At 32.0% G+C, this 18,969-nt stretch overlaps 1 protein-coding gene and 2 long non-coding RNA genes across 5 annotated transcripts in view; 2 read left to right on the forward strand and 1 right to left on the reverse strand.

Annotated features, from left to right (window-relative positions):
• Window positions 1-18,969, reverse strand: part of LOC148681932 (uncharacterized) — a 398,953-nt gene that overhangs the window by 162,906 nt on the left and 217,078 nt on the right. The gene's annotated exons all lie outside the window — the stretch shown is intronic.
• Window positions 3,438-7,952, forward strand: LOC148681937 (uncharacterized). The gene is made up of 3 exons (XR_015942919.1): window positions 3,438-3,496; window positions 3,719-3,830; window positions 6,138-7,952. It is a non-coding gene; the product is annotated as an uncharacterized LOC148681937 (long non-coding RNA).
• On the forward strand, window positions 10,669-14,002 carry LOC148681938 (uncharacterized). Of its 3 annotated transcripts, none has more exons than XR_015942712.1 (8): window positions 10,669-10,917; window positions 11,006-11,043; window positions 11,340-11,367; window positions 12,321-12,380; window positions 12,485-12,510; window positions 12,694-12,810; window positions 12,917-13,020; window positions 13,599-14,002. It is a non-coding gene; the product is annotated as an uncharacterized LOC148681938 (long non-coding RNA). The 3 variants fall into 3 exon arrangements; XR_015942711.1 differs by having other exon boundaries at window positions 10,669-10,733; XR_015942713.1 differs by lacking the exon at window positions 12,485-12,510 and having other exon boundaries at window positions 10,669-10,733.

Below are 18,969 nucleotides of genomic sequence, written 5' to 3' on the forward strand. Positions count from 1 at the left end.
CACACAGCTCCTCGTGTTCTCCGTCTCTTTCTGTTTCTGCTTTGAGATTCTGATAAGCGTTTCAGCAGTTTTGCTTCTAAAATCAAGATCACACACACACATTATGCTGGATCGCCTTTATTTAATCACCCTAATTAAACAAAGATAAATCAGGATCCTCCCTTCGCTATATTTCTTAGCGAGAGTTTAGTTAATTGATCGTCTTTAGAATGTATTTTGCAAAATAATAAATTAAATCATACTTTACCACACAGGGTAACTTGATGGGTTCTGGAAAATGAAGTCAATGTCCACTCCAGTGAAGAAAAGTAATAAAATACACTTTTATTAATAAAATAAAATCAAGTGAAAAGTAGAATAAACAAAATACAAATAACAGAAACAAAATCCTTACTTTATGCTCCGTTAAGGATAAAGGGCAACCAAACTCGGTATACAGAAGTCGGAAAGCGCGAAGCTGATGAGTACATGTCAGCTTTTATACTCATGCATAGATAGGGATCAACCCTGAAACCGTGTTGGGAGACAGTGTTTTAGAGACAGTGTTCATAAATCAACCCTAAACACAGGTGCACACACTGATTAACTCATACATTAAAGGAGCATGCTAAATCACTTGAACAGTAAAGAGACAAGTACATAGTCATCCGAGTACATTATAACATATAAATCAACATTTAGGCAGTTTTATTATCAGCCTTAATTTATAGTGTGCCTACACATTTATGCACTTAGATTCATATGTGTAAACCGAGTAGAGAGTTCAGCGAAAGTTCCTCCAGCTGGTTTGCTGGTTTGATGCGCCCTCTGCCGGAGACGCCTCTCCTTTCTCTTTCGCTTGGCTTCATCATTAAGAGTTGTGCTTTTACGCATATGAATATCAGAATACATCAGTGATTTTTTTGTGTCTCGTATGATTAATGTCATCAGACCAATCAGACACTACAATATGACTGGAAGTCTATGGGAGGAAAAGCCCAGTGTGACCGCAGCTTCAGATGTGTTGCTGACAGCTGTAAACAAGCGTGAATTAAGATGGTTTGGCTTTCGATTTGGACTGTGGTAATTTGTTTACCAAACTGTATCCGTTTTGTGCCAATATTTTGGGAGCTCTACACATGATACACACATTTATCTGCAAAGCCGCAAACTTGTCACAGTTCATCACAAACTTAAGTACCATTTATTTAGCGGTGTGCATTTGAAGATCATTTGTTTGGGTCATATGTGATGACGTGAACAGCAATTCCACACAGAAATCTGACACATGTCAGTGTGTACGTGCAAATTAGGATACATAAATGACATACATGTTCATATGTGGATTTTACATCTAAAACATGTCATTTATGCAACATGCATTTCAAAATATATCAAATATGTCCACTTAGAGAGAAAAGTCCACTAAAATCATATTATAAACAACAGGCCAGGAACATGTACATATCTGTAAATCCAGTGGTTGAAAGCATAAGTGGCATTTTTGCAACATTTCACAATATATGTTGCATATTTGACACGTTTTATTCATGTAATATCCAAATGTGAATCTGTTTGTCTCATGTAATTATCATATTCTTCATCTATGCATATGGGATGTTACATTTTTGTTGCATTTGAAACTTCTTATTTCAATCATGCTGTACTTTAAATGGTTTTAATACATGACTTTTTATCTGTTAATGATTCTTGCAGATTTATCATGTATATTATATATGTCTTTACATGTTTGATTATACACATTTTTCTAACATTACCTAGGATATTCTAATGTAATGTTTCTCCAGTAACTGTGGAGTCTTTGTGCTCATAGTAAGTTTGACATTGTACTTGGATAACCGCATAAGTAATTCAGAACAAAACAACATGTTTGACTTTCAGTATGTCGTGTACATCACTCCTGAGGTTAAGTTTGACTATTCTGAGGTGAGTCTTTGCTCAACACTTTGTTAGCCAGTATAACAGAAGAATTTTTACCATTGTAGTAATAGATTTTGCATTTAACACAGGCTATATGACATGCATAAGGAGATGGTGGTGTGGGCTCCTGCTTGACAGCTCAGGGTAAATATTAAATCTTTTTATACATTTAAAGTGATGTCAGTTTGCACTTTGCAATTAATTTCTTTTTTTTCTCAAGGTCTGATTAGGATTGAAAAAAGACCCAGAGAAGTGTAAAGCTTATCTGAGGCACCTGCACTCTCAATGCAAATATAGTAAGTTAGCAATAAAAAAAAATAGAAAGGTTAAATATATATATATATATTACATACACATTCACACACCGGCCACATTAGGTATGCCTCTTGTCAATTCTCGGAGAGCCGCAGCTCTGCAGTTTTGCTCCAACCCCAATCAAACACCACAGCTGATGTACTAATTAAGGTGATCAAGATTCTATTGAACACCTCGATTATTTAGATCAGCTGTGTTTGAATAGGGTTGGAGCAAAACTGTGCAGAGCTGCAGCCCTCCGAGAATTGATTTTGACACCAATGGCTTACTAGTACCGAGTTGGACCCCCTTTTGCCATCAGAACTGCCTTAATCCTTCGTGGCGTCGATTCAAGAAGGTACTGGAAATATTCCTCAGAGATTTTTGGTTTATATTGACATGATAGCGTCAGACTTGTTGGCTGCGCATTCATGCGAATTTTCCATTCCACTACGTTTGTCACTGTGTGTGTGTTTGTAAGCATGCTTGTTAACTTATTCATATACATTTACATTTAAAAGGTCTCAAACACAGATTTTCAATATGCAACTACCATTGTAGCAATAATCACTTTTTAAATTCAATTTAGCCACTAGATGGCAGCACAAGACCATTTATTGTGGATCGCTGCAATTGTAGGCTTGCTTTTCTTTCTTAAGTCACTGAAATTGCAGTGAAGATCTCTCTGAATGCATCTTGACATGGTACAATGTCATTACATTTCAAATCAAACTAAATCCAAGTTTACAACCTAATTAATTTACAAATTATGTTTTCCCAGTCTTTACATTCCAGCATGCTTGTGTTTTAGTGTCATCCTGAATGATGAGACTTAAATAGCAGAAGAGTCATAAAGGCTCTTAAACCCTGCCAATCAGCTTGCGTTTGTAATGATAAAAGAAATAATAATAATTTAATAAATAAATACATAATAATTTTATATTTACAAAATATGTATACATGCACGCATGCATCATACACTTGATCTTTTTTTTCCTTCACACCAGTATCATAAAGTAGAATGATCCACCTCAACGATCAGCTTATTTAATATGTTAATCTAATTGACCATCGCATTTGACTGAAAATAAAACCTTTGACCAATAAAACACCTTTTACCCCGCCCCTGCCTGAACAAACCTTTGACCACTGAAAAACCTTTTACCCCGCCCCTGCCTGAACAAACTTTTGACCAATGAACTTGCTCCAGACTGCAGTTACCCAATACCTCCGAGAGCTCAAATTGTGTTCCTGCTGCACAACAGCGTCTGTACTACTGCATGTGAGTTTAACACTTCTACATTATGATTTGTGAAAATGATGAAGGGGTTTATATGTGTATAAGCGTGTTTAAATGGCTGTCTGATCCTATATATATCTGCAGTGACATGACTGAAAGTCAGTTTGTTTTATCTGGTCTGTTTGAGTGCGGTGTTGTTAGTGAAGTGAGCATTGATTGCTATAAAGTGTGCTGTTCTTCATCTCAGTATATTGTCACCTCCAGGTGAGGGTCAGCGGCTGATTGTTTCCTCAAAGCTCTGCTAATGTCTGCATTGGTGTTTTAGCTGCAGTATGGCAGAAGAGCGAGTAAAGGACTCTCTCTCAGAGAAACACAGGTATTGACTCTGTTTTTACACCATTATTTCAATACTTTCTCTGAAGAACAAAGACAAACAACAATGCACTTATTTGTGTTGCTATTGCCTGATCAAATGATGGACAAAGCTTCAGTTTACAGCTTCAGCAAATGTGTTTAGATCATTCTAGATTACAGATGAGAGAGGTTTCCGGGCACTTTGTGTCAAGATGATTGATTGTTATTACCCTCATAAAAATATTCCCCCCTCCCTCCCCCTTCCCTCCCACCCTCGCGTGTCCCAAATCTGGACACTTGGACACCTGGCCATCTGACCCCTAATTCACCCCACTCTGAACTAGGGATGTTTTTGATATCAAAATACAAATTGATATCGTAGCGGGGGGGAAAAGGCGTTGTTATTAGTGACATTGTGACGGTTTTTGCGTGTGTGTATTGGGCAGTTATGTGCTTTAAACATTTAAATGTGTATATGTTTAGAAAGAGGGGAAAAAGGTTGCTTTTATTTCAAGAAAAGGTGTACATTTTCACATGAAAGTTTTTTGACATGTTAAAATCCGACAGTTTGTTTCGTTTTTTCTTTCTTTCTTGTTAAGTTCAGTTAAAAAGTGTTAAAATGTATTATTTAAAAAACAAAAAACAAAACGATGTTAGAATTAAACTGTTAGTAGAGTAAATAATGTTAGTAAGAGTATTTGTTAAAGAAGAAACGGAGATGTATCTTACGGAGACTCGGGGAGCGAAATCCGTGTTTATTCCGTGTCTCTCTCTCCCTCCGGAGAGGGAAAAAGCAGACAAAAAGCGGGTGTGAAAACTCCGTGCGCGCGCGCGCATACATAGACCCTTAACTTACACAGCCAGATTTGAGATAGACTTTAAACAGTTTGAAACAAGTAAAAAAAGTTATTTTTTTAAAAAGTTAAGAAAAATAATTAAATAAAGAAAATAAATAAATTCTTAAACGTAATGAAAACACATTTTAAGTTTTAAAAATGAGTCGAATAGTTTTAAACAAAACGACAGCTTGTAGCCTAAGTACTGCAAGTGAAATGTTTTTAAAAAAAGTAAGTATATGTTAAGAAAACGATGTAAGTTAGGAAAAAAAGATTTAGTTGATCTTACGGAATATCCGGACTTAGATCCTCACTTGTTGCCTGTTAGAGAAGAAATGATGACAAAACTGAGTCTAAGACACCGCCCCCCAAACTCCGCCACTGTACCACCCTCAAAATCAAAATCTTATCCGAGAGCAGTGAAAAGTGCGACCACTCTCTCCTGATGTCAAACACATAATGATTAAAACGTGAGAAACAATGAGACACACGTAACCCTGCCTCCAACTCCGCCTTTAACCACACCCCCCAGATTCAGCCAGCCAATCACGAAAAGGCAGAAAGGGGGTTGGTTCTAGGTTAAAACCAATGCTGAAAATAAAAATACAAAGTGTTTAAAACAATTTAACTTGTTAATAAAACATTTTAAACAAATAAATGTTTTCACAAATACTTGTTTACTAAGTTTTACGAAAATAATAGGCCTATGTCTGAAAATAATCTGATAACTATGATCATTTGAATTTATGTGATAAAACAATATACTATGATATTGTTATAAGAGATTTGATTGTTTGTCTGTTTTTCATTTATTATTTAAATAAGTATGTGTTATTTTCATTTAACATTGTTATTTGTTGTGATAGAATGAATTATTATTTATTTTGTAAACAGTTTAAAAGTGAATCTCCCTGTTCACCCTAGACGGACAGGCAACGCGCACACACACACACACACACACACACGCACGCACGCACGCATACGCGCACACGCAGTCTCTTTTGTCTAGTGAAACTTAAACACATAGGCTATTGTCAAAACCACAGTGTTTCATATTTTGTCAATGAATACAAAATGTTATAAACATTACATTGAAGATGACGGTAAAATGTGCACGATGCCATAACATTTTTGGTGTCGATATGTTTAAGCTGTTAATATCATTAAAAGAGGCAGTCTTATTTTATTAATATCAATAATTTTGTTAAGATATTGAATCAACGATCGCTGACGTAATGCGAATGACTTTATTATACACTTTACACTTTCCCATTTGAAGATTTATCCGGTGTCATCGCGTCCTCAAGAGTTCGTTCTCCCATTCAAACTTTCTGAAACTTGGAAAAAATCTGAACTTAAAGGAAAGGATGCACCACCGGGGCGGACTTGTGGACCTTACATGATATTGAGAAACGGCCCCAATAAAATAGCCCTATCGTATGTCGGCCGCCACGGCTCGGATTTAAGATCTCTCTGTTTTTCTTTCATTTCAGTGACACGGAGCAATGGACGTTTTGATCCGAAAAAGGTCTCTCTTTTTTTTCTTCAAAATGACGTTTTAGCGTTTTTGTTGTTCATCACACATACTCAGACACAAAGTCATTATAGTAGGCTAATGTACTGTATTCTTTTAGTCTTGTAAAAATGTTTTAGTTGATTTCAATACAAAATGGAACAAAGTAATTTAATTTACATCATAAAAACCATAAAACCATTAAAAAAAACAACAACAACAACACGTCTGTAGTCTAACTGGTTAAAATTGTTTGTAAAGTAAAAATGTACCAAGTATTTTAAGACTGTTAAACAATTTCAAGCGATATAAAAAGAGAAACAATGTTAAAGTATGGTTATTTTTAAAACAGTAGGCTACAGATTTAATGTTTTTGGTTTGTTTTTTTTTTAAACAAAAGGTATTGTTAAACAATTAAAAAGATGTATATATAGTTGAAATGAGTTAAAATTAATATTTTTGACAAAACAATAAAGTTTTTAAAGTAATGTACCAATACTGTTAAAAATTTTTATAACGAGATATTCTAAAAAGAGAAACAAGTGTATTTTTAAACAGTACAAATACGATTTAGTGTTTTTTAGAACAAAATGTATTGTTAAACCAGTAAAAATATATTAAAATGAGTCAACATTTAATAAAAAAACAAGATATCTTCTAAAAAGAGAAACAAGTTTATTTTTAAACAATGCAAATACGATTTAGTGTTTTTTCTTTAGAACAAAAGGTATTGTTAAACATTAAAAAGATGTATATAGTTAAAATGGGTCAAACATTTAGTAAAAAATTAAAAAACAAGAGATTTTCTAAAAAGAGAAACAAGTTTATTTTTAAACAATGCAAATACGATTTAGTGTTTTTTCTTTAGAACAAAAGGTATTGTTAAACATTAAAAAGATGTATATAGTTAAAATGGGTCAAACATTTAGTAAAAAATTAAAAAACAAGAGATTTTCTCAAAAAGAGAAACAAGTTTATTTTTAAACAATGCAAATACGATTTAGTGTTTTTTCTTTAGAACAAAAGGTATTGTTAAACATTAAAAAGATGTATATAGTTAAAATGGGTCAAACATTTAGTAAAAAAATAAAAAACAAGAGATTTTCTAAAAAGAGAAACAAGTTTATTTTTAAACAATACACATACGATTTAGTGTTTTTTGGAACAAAAAGGCAAAAACCTTAACTTATTGTTAAACTATTAAAAACATTAAAATACAAATGTTAAAATAATAATAATTAAGAATAATTACAATTTAGTGTTTTTTTCCCAGTAAAAATGCACAAAGTACAAAGTATTCAATATTGTTAAACTGTTTTTAAAGTCTAACAACCTTTAACAAAAGTCTAATTACACATTTAACATTAGTTTATACGACAAAACAAGTTTTGTGTTTAAAATGCATTTTAAGAAGTGTTCAACCATTTCAGAGATATCACAAGATTTTTCTGAAAAGATAAACTATATGTTAGTTTTTAAACTGAACAAATAAGTTTCAGGTGTTTTTCAGTTAAAAAAGTATAGGAATATTTAGAAATTGATAAGGCATTCTTAAAAAGTAATACAGCCTTAGTCTTAATGCACATTATGTCTGACAAAATCCATGTTTTTCGTAAAAGTATTTAAGAAGTGTTAAACCTTTTCAGAGGTATCGCAGAATATTTTCTGAAAAGAAGCTTTTTCAAAATAATATTTCTTTAAACTACACAATAAAAAAATAAAAATACTTTTAAAAAGTGTAACTTATAGTGTTTTAGAAAAAAGATATAATGATTAGAACAATAAAGGTTTAAATGTTTAACATTAAAATCTTGTTAAGGTTGTTAGGTGTTAACCTCAACAGACTTTGTTGCAAATGCAAGTTTGTTGTTAAATAAAAATAGAGATTTATCTTGCACAGAGACCAAGGGTCCGTTCTTCGTACGTGGATTACTCAGTTAGCTGGATTTGGATATTGACGATTTGACACGATCCAGGATCGTTTCGTTCTTCAAAGCTGATCCGAGAGTTGTTGTCATAGCAACAGTTCTGCTAGGTCAAACCTGATCGGGAGCAGGTTCAATTCATATAAACAGGATTAGATCGGCTCAGTTCAAGCAAAGATAATACAGAAAGTATGTTCCGAATTCTGATATTTTCTTACAGTAGTAGTTATATACACTTGGGAAAATGGTACATATTTTTTAACTATATATATAAAGTTATAGTCATTAATAAAATAAATAAAGTTATACATATTAATAAAACGTAGGCTATACAATCTGCACTCTCGAAATTAAAGTACAAAGACTGCCATCTGGTGCAAAGAGAAAACTTATTGATATTAACTTTTTAGATCGCTTTAGTACAAATTGTGTATAATAGAAATGCACAATATGTGACTTTTTTTAAAGCAATAATACATGTCAGCAGTCATGAACATGTTTTGATAGTTAATAGTGATTTGAAGCTTCACAAAAGTTGCAGACGCCTTTACCAATATGAAAATGCTTTTGTAAACAACCTGTTATTCTTTACATCGATTAAAAAACGGCTACAATAATAAAGAAAATCTTTTCTAAATGTAGAACTTAATACACTGATTTGCATTGAAATACATGATGAATACTCTTTATTAAGATGAATACTATTTAACAAGCCGTTTACTGCTAATTTGATGTAATTTTGCTCACATGGATAATTGAATATTAATCAGATGATGTCATTACGCTGCTGTGCCGTCAGCCAATCGTTGCATTGCTGATCATGATTTCGAGGATCGATAGATCTGTCCTTCACAACACACGCAGCGATCTCAGATCAGTTCATCCAGACATTCTAATCTGATTCGCGAACTTGTTTGAAGAACCAAATTAGCGAGAGATCAGTTATCAAGATTAAAAGATCCAGGATCTGCCAAATAATCTTAGATCATTTAAGCAAGGTACGAAGAACGGACCCCAAATGTTAGTGTCCTCACTCTTTGCAGATGAAAAACTGAATGAAATTAGATCTGACACTAGGCCACGCCCATAAACCTGCCCCCTAAAACCAAAAGGGACAGGAATGTTCAAATGTAAACCATGTTATACACTGTAAAAAATTTCCAGGTTTTCACAACATGTTACTGTAATTTTTCACAGTAAATTACATTAGTATCTCTTCACAGTATTTAACTGAAAAATTCACAGTAATATGTTGTATTCATAATTTTATTGTGAAATTACGGCAGGTAGCATGATTACAGCAAATTACTGTGAAAAGGGCTATATCTTTTGCACGTTAGTTATAGAAATTCAAACCTTTTTTTAACTCAACGTAGAAATTAATACAAATGAACTTTTAACAGATAATAACAGAATGTTATAGCTCCCAAAACGATTTGGTTACCAACATCTTTTTGGTTGTACTGCACCTTTATTTAATTTTATACAGTTAACATAGAATATGAAATAATATTTAATGAACAACTGTGTGCTTAGCCAATAATAAACTTTAATAAAAAGTAATTAATTAATGAAACCAAAGACTGTTAAACAGCCAACAATTATTTCAATGTCAGGGTAAATGTCTGCTTTAGACGGTTTCATGAGTTTGGGCACCTTTCATCGCCTGGAGGTCACTAATATCAGAATTATATATATATATATATATATATATATATATATATATATATATATATATATATATATATATATATATATATATTTTTTTTTATCTATATAAATAAACCACAGATTAGAGTTTTAAACAACTACATTCTAGCATGAAAAACAGTTAAAACTTAATTTTCGGATGCATATAGAGCCATCGAAGACGGGGCAATTGTCCCAATGTCTAGCCTGAAGACAGGCGCCTCTCGGCGGATACATGAGTAATGAGCGCCTTTACCGCCTGGAAGTCATAGATCTCCGCTACCGGCAAAACACACTTAAAATTACACACAATCTTTACTAACAATCCACAGATTTGAGTTTTGAAGAACTACATTCTCGCATGAAAAAGTATTAAAACTTTATTTCATTACATATTAAAAGCAATATTTATAATATTATGTGCCTTCTCATCCACCATTACAGCTTGATGCAGCTTGGTGCGAATTGAATCCTGGGAGGAAAAAATAATAATTCTCAATACACTCCAAACGAACTTTATTCTTATTGTTAAAGTCAGAGATATATAATATTTTGAATGGCGAAGAAAATAATTAACTTTATATTTCAATCAATATATTACTTTTGCACTGCTTCGATTCAGGACTCGTGTGACATTGAATCAGATTCAGATATTTTATCAGACGTGTTCATGAGCTCATAGTCATCAACAAGCAATTCGTGTACAAGCAGTAGACGAACCAAGCAATATGATGAAATATTAATGAATTATATGTTTGCGTCTTACAATATTATACAAAATGGAATCGTTTTCAGGCGAATTCGACTCTTTACTGTTCACTTAAAGGAGCCCAATTCGACTCTTTACTGTTCACTTAAAGGAGCCGATTCATTTAACAGAACTGACTCGACTCGACCGCAAACAAGCGCCATCACCACAGACAACGCCTGCCTCGTCTCTTCACCAAACGAATTCATCCTCGGTAAGTGTTAAAATATGACTTTTGTCCGTTAAATGAGTGTTGTATGTGTATTTCTGTATAGTGCATGTCATTTAACAGGAATTTACCGAGTACTTTAGTTGTACTCGCACGTACAGGGTTTAAGCGCGCCTTTTTTAAAACAAGAAATTAACGACGCCAGATGGTGATTGTAGTGTTTTCTGAGGTATTAGCATAACGTTAACGTTAGTTCCTGATAAAAGAAAGGGAATTTTATTTAATTAACTTCTTGTTAACTGCTTTTTCTGTTTCAGTACAAGACTGAAGTAAAGGTGAAATGACTAAAGTTAAGGTAAGCTCTGACCTTCACTTAAGTTAACGTTACGGTTAGTCACCATCATGTACGTTAATTTTGTTCACTGTAACGTTAACGTTAAGTTATTTAAATAAACTAAACTTATTATGAAACAAGTCTTAACTGTTTTATTAAATGAAGCTTATAATACAATTCAGTTGTATTCTTTTAAACTAACACTAACACAGTACATATTGTATATTTCTCACTGGTGTTAATGCAGTGCTAACATTTACTAATGAGAACTAATTGTATATTGTCACTAACTGTAGATTTTGTTTTTTGGTGTTCAGGTGTACCTGATAATAGCTGAAGTGTGAGGTGAGTGTAAATTCTGAGCACACAAATATAGCCTAAATTCATTATCACGATCTAAACCTATATATATATATATATATATATAGAGAGAGAGAGAGAGAGAGAGAGAGAGTATGTGTGTGTGCGTGTGTTAGGTTGAGTCTTAAGCCCCTTTCACACAGTGATACCGGAAAATATCCGGAAAATTTACGGAACGACTTTACCGGTATGTTCAAAAAAGCGCTGTTCACACAGGCGAGGACGTTACGGAAATTTTCCGGAAAAGAGCATTCACACATCCATTCCAAAATACCGGTAAATTCTGACATCATTCACCACAAATGAGCTTTAAACGGCTGCGCTTGTATTTGTAAACATTTGACTAAATTACAAACTCTTTTGATGATCAATATTGTGAACAACTTTCACAGGATCATATTCGCATGTCGAGATGTTCATAATATGTGCGTGTGCTGCCGCTCACAGGCTGTTTCATGGGCACACGCAAAGCTTGAAGGTAAACAAACAACGGCTTATCATAAGCATCTTATCGATGATTATTTGCACAGTTGGCATTAAGGAGAACATATACACGTTATCTGACTAACTTCTAGCAGCTAAATGGGTCTGGAAAAATATTCAAAGGCTTTTATTCTCACAAACCGCGCGGACGTAAATGCGTCTGACTGTTGTGATTGGCTAAAGCAGAAGTCTTACGTCAGCACGTTCTAGACGTGCACGCGCTTATTCCGGAAATATTCCTTCTGCGTTCACACAGCGCAGCATTCCGGCAAATTGCCGGTAATGTTACAACTTCTCTTTCCGGAAAATAGCCAGAACGAATTTACCGGTATTTTCAAAAAGGACCTGTTCACACATACAACCTTTCCGGAAAATTGCCGGTAATTTTCCGGAAAGGTCTGTATGTGTGAAAGGGGCTTTATTCTACTCTTATTATATTCATATTTTTTTTGCAGCCACAGCCATTGATGTTGAAACACTGATGCTACCAATCAACCCTTGCTTGATTATTAAAGGTAATGTTGATGCCTTCCTCATTTTTATTAGATTTTTAAATGTCAGGTTTTTCCACAGATTTGTTGTGAGCAGTTTCTTGTACAAACTCTTTTTCTTCTTCCAGAAGTTCCACCAGTACCTCCAGTAGTAGTAAATATTAGACAAAGATTTTTTTTAAACTATAGTTTTTATTTTTATGAGCAATTTTACTGGGCATGTGTGTTTGTTTGCTTGGTTTTTAATAGGCAGAGCATGGAATGTCAACTTTGTTTCTACAAACAAATTTAATTATTCACAAACACCTCTAATTTAGTCCTTCTTTCCCCCTTTTAGTCTTATTCCTTGGAGGGTCGAGTGGTCATGGGACCTCACCTGGATTTCACAACTGACTTTGGATCTGGTCTGAAACTGAAGTATGCTGAAGATGCCTTTTGCACTCTGGAATTTAAGGTAATGTCTACAATAAATATTGTAACTGAGGGCTTGTTTTGGGGGGGTTAAACAAGGAATGTATAGGAGCACAAGTCATGACTCCCCTTGTCCCCTTGTTATAAAGGGCCGTGTTGCAGACACAATTTGTTTGTCTGTGCTGGAGACCAGAGGGGAAGCTGTCTTTAAAAGGATGGGGCTCTTATACCATATGTGAAGTTACCTATTCAGGTGAGTGGATTACATGCAAGTCATTGCAAATGCATAAATAGTGGGAAATTTTTACTGGGCAACACAAATTAAGTGAAACTCAAAACATGTGGAAGAATATTTGGAATATTTGCAAAAAACTTGATTGAAATGAATACAACACAAGTGCTGTATCACTTCAATCAAGTTTTTTTTGCAAAATTTTCCTAATATTTAAATCATGAAAAATTAGCTTGATGCAAGAAACATCCTGCTAGTATTCAAGAGCAAGTACTGTGATGCATGTGTTTACTTTGCAATAAGTGTGAACCCAGCATTAGATTATAGTCTGTAAACAGAAGGTGTAAATCAAATCAACTGTTTTAAAATGCTCTGCCTAGGTCATTAAAACCACTATTTGTTGTTGGACTGTTCTTGAATGTGTGTTTGTGATGTAAATGTTTTTCAGATGTTTTTGTTTAAATGATTGCAGTTTGACTGAGCTACAGTATTGTCAGCATGTTCAAACTAAGCTAACAGTAATTTTGCTCTCTAGTGCAGCAGTAGTGTCCCAGTAGTGTTGTATGAAGCTAACTATTTGTCTGCCCTTTTGCTTATAGGTGCTTTTTGGGCACCAGTTTGGAGATGGAAGACAGACGAAGTCAAAGAAGCAGAGAAGACACATCAACCAGCAAGTGTGTAAAATTATCAGAAAAATGATTGACCTTGAATAGACGACTGCCTAATTTAGTGTGTGTTTATATATTTATATATATATATATATATATATATATATATATATATATATATATATATATATATATATATATATATATGAGAGAGAGAGAGAGAGAGAGCGCGCACTCTGAAGCACTGCTTTTTATATGTATGCTACATATGATGTCAGATTTTTTTATTAATATGTTCTTATAGTATTTTTTGAGGCTTCACCTTCACCTTTTGAAAGTTTTCTGAAATGTTTACACAGATGTCATTAAGCTGTTAAATAAATCTGTAAAATGTATGTGTGTTTGTTTTTATTTTGATTTTAGAGTCTTCTCAGATCACCCAAAAATGAAGATTCTGTCGTCATTTACGCATCCTCAGGTTGTTTGGACACAAAGAGGAATATTTGATATTTTTATTCCTGTGTTTAACAAAACAAATCATTTTTAACAGAGCTGGAACAACCTGAGGGTGAGTAAATCAAGATAGAATTTTCATTTTTGTGACCTAAAATTGCTTTGAAATTTTACAGCACCAAACTGTTAAATTACAGTAATCCGGGATATAACTTTAACTTTACAGTTAAATCAGGTATTTAAACCGCAACCTACAGCTAAATCACAGTAATCGTTTTGCAAATTTACAGTAAAATATTGTTAATTCTACAAGATAATACTGTGAAATCACAGTAACGGACTTTATTATCTACTGTAAAGTTACAATATATGGTTGTAATTTCACAATAATTTAATGTGACAAAACCACAGTAAATTACTGTGAACTACCTCACAATAATTTACTGTGAATTTACATACAGTAATTTACTGTGAAAGTAATGCAATTATTAGCCAGTAATTTACTGTGAATTTAAGGTCAAATTTTTTACAGTGTATGTTTAAACAATGTTGAAAGAATTAAAGTCTAAAACAAAATTGATAAAACGTTTTAATAAATAAGCATATGTTTCAAAACTAACATTACCATGTACTTGACTTGACAAATGTTCTTTGCTTAACAGGATGACAAAGTTACTAAAACACAGTAAGATCATTATTTGACTTATTCAATTGTTTGTCACAAATGATATAAATAATATAAATCAATGTAATTTATTTACACAAAATAAAAAATGCATTAAGTTAAAACATTTTCATAGCAAGAGATTTTCTAAAACGAGAAACAAGTTTATGTTTAAACAGTAAAAATACGATTTAGTGTTTTTGGAACAAAAACAAAAACCTTAACTTATTGTTAAACTATTAAAAACACAAGACATCTATAAAATGAAGAACAAAACAGTTTTTAAAATAAAAAAAATAACTAAGTAAAACAACTCATAGCAAGAGATATTATTTTAAAACAGAATAAAACTAACTTTTTTTTTTAACTAAAGTTTTCCAGATTTTAACCAGATTCCCCAAACCTAATTTAAACAAGAATGTTGGGTGTTTTACAACATGGTGTCCTGCACCTCTACCTATAGGGACAGGAATGTTCAAATATAAGCCATGTTATATGTTTAAACAATGTTGAAAGAATTAAAGTCTAAAACAAAAATGATAAAACTTTTAATAAATAAGCATATGTTTCAAAACTAACATTACCATGTACTTGGTTCAAAATGATTATTTTCAAATGTTCTTTGCTTAACAGGATGACAAAGTTACTAAAACACAGTAAGATCATTATTTGACTTATTTAAATTATTTGTCACAAATTATATAAATAATATAAATCAATGTAATTTATTCACACAATATAAAAATGCACTAAGTTAAGACAATTTCATAGCAAGAGATTTTCGAGAAACAAGTTTATGTTTAAACAGTACAAGTGCGATTTAGTGTTTTTGGAACAAAAAGGCAAAAACCGTAACTTATTGTTAAACTATTAAAAACACATGCAGGACATCTATAAAATGAAGAACAAAAAAGTTTTTAGAATAAAAAATTAACTAAGTTAAACAATTTCATAGCAGGAGATATTATTTAAAAACAATATAAAACTAACTTTTCTTTTTAACTAAAGTTTTCCAGATTTTAACCAGATTCTCCAAACCTAATTAAAACAGGAATGTTGGGTGTTTTACAACAGGGTGTCCTGCACCTCTACCTAAGACCCATGTGGTGGAGGTCAGAAAAGGTTCAGCACAGATAAAAAAACTCAATAATATACAAATTATCTATGGGTACTTTTTTCCTTTAAATGTTATTTCCTGATCACTTGGTAATTCTAAATAAAATCTGATTGGGGGTAAACATTCCTGATTAGAAATAAACAAAATATTGTTTTAAGGTTAAATGGTGTTTTATTGATAAAGTCTGTTAAATGCTAAGTATAGTTAATGACTTTAAGTAAGTCAAGTTCCTAGCGGTCAAAGTGTTAAAAATATGTCTAAAGTGTTTTTACAAGGTCACTTTGTCTAATGTAAATACAAACTATATTACCACTTTACTGATAATATGGATTATAAAAAACAATTACACAAATCTAAAATTAGTAAACAGTAAACCACATAATACTAATATAATATACTTTTAACTATTATTATTTTCACAAACACACACGCACACGCACACACACACACACACACACACACACACACACACACACACACACGTTTCACTGATAAATACATTTATAACCGCACATAACAAATCACAGAAATGTGAAAATCCTAGAAACAAACAAAAAAAACATATTGGCTGTAGAATGTAAAAATGTTGGCTGTCATGGTATTCCATTACATGATTACAACTGCGGTAAGTGATACTTAAACAACCTAATGAAACATTTACATTCATATTATTACAAATGTTTTCAAAATTTCAGACATGCTAAAATCAGTTTGAAAGTTCATAACTAAAAAAAGTGTAAAAAACAAACTAAAATGACAAACATTCTGCTCTTGGACAAAAACCACATTTAAAAATCACACGTTCCTTATACAGGATTTAGTTTAACATACAACAAAATGTAATTTCTAGATGCGTTTAGAATGCAAATCCACTTATCATAATTTGTTGTGTTGATTTGTGAACAATGTTTTACTAGATTTAGTTTATGCACTAAGATCACGTACAGTAAAGTTTTACACATTTAATGTTAACCTGTATGTTTTTAAGGTGAAGCCTTATTACTAACATATGGATTTTTGTGAATGCTGCATAACATTTTACCTTTACATTTTATTTATGTTTTTTCTATGATTAACATATACGTTTAAAATCATTTACCTGCAGAGAATGCAATTTTGTTTGTCTCACTCAGAACACAAAACATTATGTTTGTAATTTAGACCAATGTTTCACACTCACCAAAAAAAACATGACATCAGTTTCAGTCTGTGAGTTTTGCCTCATCATGCATTTTACATTTACATCAATGTATGTTTTCAACATTTAACAAAGCATTAAAAAGCTGTTTTAAAGATGTTTTAACATTTTAAAGATGTTTTTTTTAAGTTTTCTTTAAACTTCTAGAGAGAAAGAGTGTTAAATTTACATTTTTTGTCTGTTTAAATCAATTCAAATAGATTTTGTACCATCTCTGTTAGAATTTTAAGAACATCAACAATACATGAACTTTTAGGTAAAGATACATTTCAAACATATTATTTATATTTGTACACGTCTTTGTATAATTCATGAGCCCAAGTCACTAAGAATGAGAGTAAAACAACAAAAGTGATGTTTACTACTTGCACAAAACATCAAAACTAATGTATAAACAATTTGTTTGTAAATACACAATTTATAATGAATTTATTTGTTTTTACTTGGTTTGTAGTTGATTGTTACTCTGTGCACTGTCAACATAGTTGTTCAAACTAATTATTTCAAAAGTACGATGAACACATTTTATTTACAAACACTATTGAATAACTTGTTTGACTGAACTTTTGTTTTGACAAACATCCATTTAAACGATTCTCTCTGAAGAAAACCCTCATAACATTTAAGTATGTTTTAGTATCACTCTTTTTATATACATATCAAATACTTTGACTTAACTCATGCAATAGTTCTTTTTGCACTTTTTAACACAAAATATCTACTTTTTGCATAAAATGATAGAATTGTTTGTAAGTTTTTCATCACTGAGCCACCAGCGTGTTTTACACATGTAAGTTTTTCTTAAATCTATGACGTTAAACTATACAATGATGATTCTTCATAATAGTGTTTTACATTTTTGTGTTTCTACAAAAGTGTTTCGACAGTGTGCACTAAGTCTATACTACGATTTCTTTTCTCAACTTTAGTGACATTTTTTTATTATAATTGCAATATTACAGCTTTTTTTAAGCAATCCTGTTTTTATTTGTTGGTGCAGTTTTCAGATGGCTAAACTATTAGCTTTGACAATTGTTTGAAAGTAAAAGTGTGTAGGATTCTTTTAGATTGTCTTTTTGTATACAAAAGTTACAAACACAATGATGCATCAACATGTAAAAGTAATGATACGGTTTGTTTGTTTTTTTTATGATACAAATATATTATGACAACTGCTTGTTGTTGTATTGGTCTTAAAATAGATCCACTTTCATTTTCTACAATTACTTGTAGTAGGTTAACATATTAGTTTGAAAGCCTAACAAAGATGACAAGCATGGCATTTGCAAATTTTAAAACATGTTAATTATTTTTACTTGATTTTTGCCATTTATTTCATTTTGAGATTTCACCAAAACACATTAGGTACTGTAAAGTAGGTTTTACACGTTGTTTAACAAACATAAGTGAACCATTTTGTAATTGAGATAAACTTGTTTACCACTCTTCTGTTCTCTGACTCTCTGCACAAGTACATTTTTTCTCACGTAACAAACCAGACCCCAAAATGTAGCTTGAGTTTTTAGTTGTACATGCTTTTAGTTTTGTTCATGCTGTTTTGCCACAAGGTTTTCATTTTTAACATTGTGTTCTTATTGCGTTGCTCAATTTAAAAGGTAGAATTTTATACTTTTAATATTTTAAAACTTTTAATAAAGCTTTCTGCTAATTTTTACCTTAACACCTTAATTCATACCTGAGTTTTTAACTTAAGATTTTTTTCTTACCATAAAATACAAAACTATACTAAACAAAAACCATTTCATTGTCGCTGTTTCATTATATAAGACATTTACAATTAAAAAATAAATAAATAAATAAATGGAAAAAGAATACGACAATTTGAAAACATTTTGATTGGACAGCTAAAATAACAGCCACTCTGGTGAGAAACGCCTCTTTTATCCAGATACAGATTTGTCCAGAGCAA

Source organism: Danio rerio, chromosome 4, assembly GCF_052040795.2.
Source record: "Danio rerio strain M-AB ecotype USA chromosome 4, GRCz13ab, whole genome shotgun sequence".
Taxonomy (NCBI): domain Eukaryota; kingdom Metazoa; phylum Chordata; class Actinopteri; order Cypriniformes; family Danionidae; genus Danio; species Danio rerio.